The 8,033-nt window shown below is 47.4% G+C and overlaps 1 pseudogene; it reads left to right on the top strand.

The window, feature by feature from the left end:
• The first annotated feature begins 2,070 nt into the window (after nt 1-2,070).
• Nucleotides 2,071-5,807, top strand: LOC129511623 (40S ribosomal protein S19-like; annotated as a pseudogene).
• The last annotated feature ends 2,226 nt before the right edge of the window (nt 5,808-8,033 follow it).

Raw genomic sequence — 8,033 nt, 5'->3', positions numbered from 1 at the left:
TCAGTTTCCCCACCACTGCCTCCACCACAGCCACCAGGGTCCAGTGCCAGAAGCAAACACCAGTCCCAGTTTCTCTGGCCTTTCGGGGCTCGCCCAAGGTGCTCAGAAGCATTTCCTTTGTGTTCTTTTACCCAAAAGGCAGCATAGGGTGCACACTCAACAATTATAAACTGAAAAAAAAAAACAATTATAAACTGGACGTTGTTCTGCATCAGCGCATATAAAGGTACTCTGTTGGGGCGGCACCTAGCTGGCTCAGTTGGTGGAGCATGCATGCTTGTTCTCAGGGTTGTAAATGCGAGCCCCACATTGGGTTTAGAGATGATTTAAAAATAAAGTATTTTAAAAGATAAAATAAAGGTGGGGTGCCTGGGTGGCTCAGCGATTGAGCGTCTTCCTTCAGCTCGGGGTGTGATCCTGCAGTCTTGGGATTGAGTCCCACATCGGGCTCCCTGCATGGAGCCTGCTTCTGTCTCTGTCTCTGTCTCTGTCTCTGTCTCTCTCTGTCTCTCTCTCTCTCTCTGTGTGTGTGTCTCTCATGAATAAATAAATAAAATCTTAAAATAAAATAAAATAAAAATGCCTTGTTGATAAATATTTAGGCCATGTCCCATGCAAGAGGTATCCTGGTAATTACTTTAGTTCACACAATGCGAGCAGATCTGTAGGATAAATTCCCAGAAGTGGAATAGCTGGATAAGGGTATGTGCATAATAAGTGTTTTAGGTATGAACTCTTATTCCTGTTCTTGCCCTGATTCGCAGATCCATAGCAACCAATCTTTCCCAGTTTGGACACTTCTTTCTCTAGTTGTGTGCCAGCTAGGGAAACTGAGGCAGACACTCTCTCCCTCCCCTGCCTCATACACACACCCATGGAATCCCAAACTGGGCAAGGGAACTGAAAGCAGAAAGAAATCCAGCTTCATCAGAGTTAGGAAGTATCCCAAGGATCCTGCCCACCTTGAGAAACAGAGGGATGGATGAGGTGATTAGTCTGAAAAGGGAGAAACTAAGATAATGACCACTTTTCATGTGAAGGAGGAGACAAGTCAAAACACTGAAGGGATCCCTGTCAGTAAGAGAGACTTGAGATTAGCTCCCAGAGTGAACTTCCTGCAAGCACAGGAGGGGTGATGAGGGCCTGACAGCCTCAAGGACTGCGGGTGACTCCTCACTCAGAGAGCATTAAACCAGGATTAAGGGTGGCGGCCTGGCCAGGCCCGCCGGGAGGCAGAGGGCTAGAGCAGGTGACCACTTAAGCTGCCAAGCAAGGGCACGGCCTCGCCAAGGTGAACAGCCCGGGAACTGGATTAGTAAACATGGTCCAGAGTTTTTACGGTCTTCACAGCAATCCTGTCATCAAGCCACCGAGGAGGGCAAGCAACCGTTATGTGGAGCCCATTTCACTGATGGGAAAACCAAAGCCCAGAGAGGTTAAGACACTTGCCCAAGGCTTCACAGGTGAACCAGAACTTGAACCGCCCCCCGCCCCAAGTGGCCTCCACTGCCTTCCAAAGCCTGTAAGCTTCCCCAGGATAGGTCCCAGGTCTCTGCCTTGGTTCCTCCACCAGCTTCCCCAGGCCCTTTGCACCCCCACTCTTCCATGCCACCCTCCGCACCAACACCCCAACCACGCAGCCGCAGAGCAGGGTGGGGACTGCTGGGTGAGGCTGCAAATCCCTCTCCTGTCTAACAACTAAGCGGAGAGAGGAAGACAGAGGTGGGAACAGGTCCCAAACTCCCATCTCACGTGTCCTCGCCCGTCTCAGTCCCAGACTCTCTCGTGATAGGAAAGTAGGCCAGTTTGGAATATGTCACAGATATTTTCGACATCCCCATCTGTACTATAGCTTTCCACACAGCCAAGTAGGGTGGAGCCAGAACCTCCGTGCCGGATGAGGGGTACACCTGCTACCTCTGGGGCTCGGAGCCCAGATGGGGGCTGTGAACGAGCATAGGGGACCCTGATGGGCACTGAGCATGTGGCCATCAGCCTGGACGTCAGCCTGGACGGGGCGGGACAAAAGACCAACCCTATCTGCCCTCTTCCCAGAGGAGCAATAGCAGAATGGCTATGATCTGTGGCAACTATCGTGGGGCACAGGGTGCTGCCCTTCGGGTAGGTGTGCCTGGTGAGCCTGGGGGCAGAGCACTGGGGAGGGAGCAATTAGTCCTGCAGGGAAAGGGGTCTGGGAAAGCTTTAGGAGAGAGGTGACTGATATTGGAGTTGGGCCTTGAAAAGGGAACAAAACTTGGTTGGATAAAGATTCAGAGGGTGTTCAAGGCCCAGCATGTGCTTGGGATGTGCTGCGGCCACTGTGGCTGGGCAAGTAGAGGGCTGGCCAGAAAGGCACAGCAAGAGAGACCGGGCAGGGGTGGGCTAGCATTGGAGAAGGAGCTGTCATGGTGAATGCCCAGCTAAGGAGCTTCGGATGCACCTGCAGGTGCCCATGGAGGCTCTTGAGTTATGTGATTCAGAAAGAACATGTAACTGTGGGCAGGGAAGAGCTACGGTGGGAGAGGCAGAGGTGCAGGCAATAAGTGAAAGTTCACTTTGAGCCACCAGCCACCCTGACCAAGTCATTCTCCAATTTGCTGGCAGGGGCCCGGCTAGTGGGGAAGGGAGACCAACATGAGACACAAATTCCTCGAAGAAGTTAGCTGCCAGTGTAAAGGGGCCAGGGTCGGGATGGGAATTGCATAACAAGTGATTCTCCTGGAAAGGCTGGAAGAGGAGACACCTGGACACTGGGTTTACTAAACACCTACTATGGTCACTTTGCAACATGGCCTCACTTAACCTTTACAACAAGCCCAAGAGGTAGGTACGCTTTGTGCCTTTTTATCAGTGTGGAAACTAAAGTGTGGGTTTTGGGAGTAAAGAAGCAAAGGGACGTATAAGTCCCTTCCCCAAGGTCCCATAGCTGATAATTGGGATGAGAATCAGATCTGTCTGTCCCCAAAGCCCATCCCCTTCATCTCTCACCACCTCCCAGATAAGAGACAAGGATCCCCCCCACAAAAGAAATGACTCAGGCCTCAACCCCTGACCTCCCTCTCAGCCTCCACCCTGGACCAGGCTTCCAGGGCCCCACAGCAACCCTGTGAGAGAGCCAATGAACCATTTGCTCCAGTGAGCAAACGGAGCCTCAGAGAAGTTAAGTGACTTGCAAGGACACAAAGCTAATTAGTGACAGAGGTGGGATTCAGATCCAGATACCTTCTCCCACCTAATCACTCTGCCTTATTCCTCCCTGCACACTTAGCTTCTCTGTTCTCCAGTTTCCTCATCTGCAAAATGGGCCTCCAAAGGGATTCTTGAGAGAATCCACAGAGGCCACTTGGCACAGGACCCAGCACTCATCCAACATTCGACAAATATTTGCCGAGCACCTACTAGGAACAGGACCCTCTTTTAGCCTCTGGGAGGCAACAGATAAGAGAAACCAGCACTTGCTCTCCTGAAGTGGATTTTTTTTTAAGATTTTATTTATTTATTCATGAGCGACAGAGAGAGGGAGGGCAGAGACACAGGCAAAGGGAGAAGCAGGCTCCATGCAGGGAGCCTGACGCAGGACTCGATCCCAGGTCTCCAGGATCATGCCCTGGGCTGAAGACGGCACTAAACCACTGAGCCACCTGGGCTGCCCTGAAGTGGATATTTAGATGAGGGTTAGGAAGAGAATGTGCTATAGCCATGGAAAAAGTGCCCCATAGTCTGCACCCACTGAAGTCCTACCTACTGGTTGTAGGAGTTGGGCAAGTCACTGGTGTTCTCTGCTTCTGGATCTAGAAAACAGGAAGAGCACAGAAGCGAGCTCCCCATAGAGTAGCCCATCATGTGTTAAATTACTGGCAGCCTTCCAGGTGAGCCGCCCTGCTCCAACTGCCATGACACCAGTGAAGCACCTTTCTCCCCTGCCCCTGGTGGCTGGCGATAGGCTAATACCTTCATTTTTCTGCCTGCAAAACGGAGAAAAAAAAAATCTACCACATAGGATTAGTGCATTAAATGTCAATTGTGGGAAATGCTAAGGGTGATATGCGGCATTTGCTAAGCACTCAACAAAGACATTATAGTTACTTAAAGTTGTCATCTGATGGTGCACACACTTTGCTTCCTGATCCCCATCTTCCCAGGACCTACAGCCTGTACTCCTTGTTCTGTTGCAGACTGAATGCTGCCCAGCCTCCTGTCCCCAGTACAGCCCTGAATCTGATGCAGGAATCGCGGGGGTCCTAAGAGCCTGAGGTTCAGGGAATGCTTTGGAGGCCTTGATACAGCCCAGAGGAGTAGAGCCCCAGCTCCTCACTTTCAAGAAGATGGACACATTTGCTTGTAAGGGGTGGGTGGGCTTCTGGTCACAATCAGGGAGTTCCTCACAGAGGCAAAGGAAAACCAGGTTCTAACTCTATGAATAGAAAATAATCACAGCTGGAGCCATTCTTAAACAGGCATTATTTTTTTAAAGATTTTATTTATTTATTCATGAGAGACACACACACAGAGAGAGAGAGAGAGAGAGAGAGAGAGAGAGAGGCAAAGACATAGGCAGAGGGAGAAGCAGGCTCCATGCAGGGAGCCTGCTGTGGGACTTGATCCCAGGACTCCAGGATCGCGCCCTGGGCCAAAGGCAGGTGCTAAACCGCTGAGCCACCCAGGGATCCCCAGGACATTATTTTATTTAGTCTTGGCTCAGGTCATGATCTCAAGGTCCTTGGATGGAGATTCCACATGGAGCGCCCAACCAGAGCCACCTGCCCAATGGAGAACCTACTTACTCCCTCTCTTTCTGCTCCTCCCCCCAACTCATGCTTTCTCTCCCTCTGCTCTTTCTCAAATAAATAAATAAAATCTTAAAAAAATAAAAGAAGAAGGCTATCTTAGCACATATGTTTACCAATCCAACCACAAAAATCCCTTTAAAATGACAGAGAAGGGATGTCTGGGTGGCTCAGTGGTTGAGTGCCTGCCCCTGGCTCAGGGTGTGATCCTGAAGTCCCAGGATCGAGTGCCACATCAGGCTTCCTGCATGGAGCCTGCTTCTCCCTCTGCCTGTGTCTCTGCCTCTCTCTTTCTGTGTCTCTCATGAATGAATAAATAAAATCTTTAAATTAATTAATTAATTAAATTTTAAAAAAGAAAAAGAAGTTCAAGGAGTTGAAGGGCCCTCTCCCCTGACTGGCAGCACCAAGGCCACAGGTGGCTGGAGTTACTGCAAAAGACGTGAACCAGCAGGAGTTCATCAGAGCTCAGGCAACCTTCCTCAAAAAGTTTGGGAAGCTGGGATCTCTGGGTGGCGCAGCGGTTTGGCGCCTGCCTTTGGCCCAGAGCGCGATCCTGGAGACCCAGGATCGAATCCCACGTCAGGCTCCCGGTGCATGGAGCCTGCTTCTCCCTCTTCCTGTGTCTCTGCCTCTCTCTCTCTGTATAACTATCGTAAGTAAATAATAAAAAAAAAAGTTTGGGAAGCTGAAGTTTTCTAAATGGGTGTACACTGTCAAGCTGCTCAAGCAAAAAGAACTTGTTCTCTATGATGAGAACTGGTTCTACAGATGAGCCACCTCCTAGAGCGGTGCCTGTATCTCTCAGGCTGCACCACTGCTGGCCCCATGACCAAGGTCTGTGGTGGACATCAGAGAAGTAAAGTCATGCCCAGCCACGGCTCCAAGAATGTAGCCCACAAGGTCCTCCAAACCCTGGAAGGGCTGAAAATTGTAGACAAGGACCAAGACGGAAGCCACAAACTGACACCTCAGGGAAAGAGATCTGGACAGATGACAGCTGCCAACAAGAAGCATTAGAACAGGGGCACTTGGGTGGCTCAGTCCGTTAAGCCTCTGCCTTCAGCTCAGGTCGTGATCTCCTGGTCCTGGGATTGAGCCCCGTGACCAGCTCCCTGCTCAGTGAGGAATCTGCTTCTCCCTCCCCTCTGTTGCTCCCCTACCACTCCTATTCTCTCCATCAAATAAGCAAATAAAGTCATTCTTTTAAAGAAGCATTAGAATAAATGCTGGGTTAATAAGTTGCTTCATTTGTGGAAGAAAGAAAAAACAAGTTGAAGAACTTACACTACCTCATTTCAAGATTCTTAGAAAGCTACAGTAATCAAGGTTGTAAGTATCCTGTTGGCATCAAGATAGACAAATAGACCAAAAGAAGAGAATAGAAAGTCTACTAATAGATTCACACATATATGCCAATTGACTTTCAACAAAGATGCAAAGACAGTCTAGTGGGAAAAGGATAGTTTTTACAATAAATATCCTGAAGCAAATGACTTTCTTTGTTCAAAATAAAATAATTCACACTGTATACAAAAAACACAAAGTGGATCCTAGACCTAAACATAAGCTTTAAAGTATAAAAATTTCTAGAAGGGATCCCTGGGTGGCGCAGCAGTTTGGCGCCTGCCTTTGGCCCAGGGCGCGATCCTGGAGACCCGGGATCGAATCCCACGTCGGGCTCCCGGTGCATGGAGCCTGCTTCTCCCTCTGCCTGTGTCTCTGCCTCTCTCTCTCTCTCTCTCTCTCTCTCTCTCTCTGTGACTATCGTAAATAAATTTAAAAAAAAACCTTTAAAAATTTCTAGAAGAAACATAGGAGAAAATCTTTGTGATCTTGGGTTAGGTAAAGATTTCTTAGATAAGAACACCATAAGAGAAAAAAACTGAAAAATTGCACTTCATCAGAACTAAGGATTTATGCCATCTCAAAGATACTGCTAAAAGGACAAAAAGACAAACTACAGATAAGGAGAGAGTATTTGCAAAGCATATACATCATAAAAGACTTTTACCTAGAATATATAAAGAACTCTCAAAACTCAGTAAGAAGGACCGCCTGGGTAGCTCAGTGGTTGAGCCTCTGCCTTTGGCTCAGGGCATGATTTTTACTCCGGGATTGAGTCCTACATCAGGTTCCTGGTGAGGAGAGCCTGCTCCTCTCTCTGCCTATGTCTCTGTCTCTCTCTTTCTCTCATGAATAAATAAATAAATCTTAAAAAAAAAAACTCGGTAAGAAAACAAACACCTAATTTTTAAATTTATTTATTTATTTATTTATTTATTTATTTATTTATTTATTTATGAGAGACAGAGAGAGAGAAGAGGCAGAGACACAGGTGGAGGGAGAAGCAGGCTCCATGCAGGGAGCCCAAAGTGGGACTCGATCCCAGGTCTCCAGGATCATGCCCTGGGCCGAAGGCGGCACTAAACCGCTGAGCCACCCGGCTGCCCACACCTAATTTTTTAAATGGGCAAAAGATTTGAATAGACACTTCAACAAGGGAAATCTACATGGCAAATAAGCGTATGGGAAGATGTTCATTTTCAGTCATTAGGGCAATACAACTTAAAACTCTAATGAGATATCACTATTAGAAGAGCTAAAAAATTTTTTCTTTAATGACAATACCAAGTGCTGGTGAGAATGTAGAGCAAGTGGAGCTCTCACACACTGTCAGTGGAAATATAAATCAATTGGAAATCAGTTTACCAGTATCTTAAAATGTTAAACAGACATTATCCCATGACCAGCTATTCTATTCTACTCCACAAACTATTCACCCAAGAGAAATGAAAGCATATAATCATACAAAGACTTGCATGTAAATGTCCATAGCAGCTTTATTTGTAGTAGCCAAGAACTGGAAACCCAAATGTCCATCAAAAAATGAATGAATGGGGATGCCTGGGTAGTTCAGTGATTGAGCATCTGCCTTTGGCTCAGGTTGTGATCCCAGAGTCCTGGGATCAAGTCCCACATCAGGCTCCCTCCCACATCACCTTTTCCCTCTGCCTATGTCTCCGCCTCTCTCTGTATGTCTCTCATGGATAAAATAAAATATAAAATAAAATAAAATAAAATAAAATAAAAGCTTTAAAAAAATGAATGAATAGGGGCGCCAGGCTGGCTCAGTCAGAACAACATGTGACTCTTGATTTCAGGGTCACAAGTCCAAGCCCCATGTTGGATGTAGAGATTACAAATAAATAAATAAGCTTTATTTTTTAAAAAAGATTTTATTTA

This window comes from Nyctereutes procyonoides, unplaced genomic scaffold, assembly GCF_905146905.1.
Source record: "Nyctereutes procyonoides isolate TBG_1078 unplaced genomic scaffold, NYPRO_anot_genome, whole genome shotgun sequence".
NCBI lineage: Eukaryota > Metazoa > Chordata > Mammalia > Carnivora > Canidae > Nyctereutes > Nyctereutes procyonoides.
Note: the sequence above shows the minus strand (reverse complement) of the source record. Positions and strands in the feature narration are given on the sequence as shown.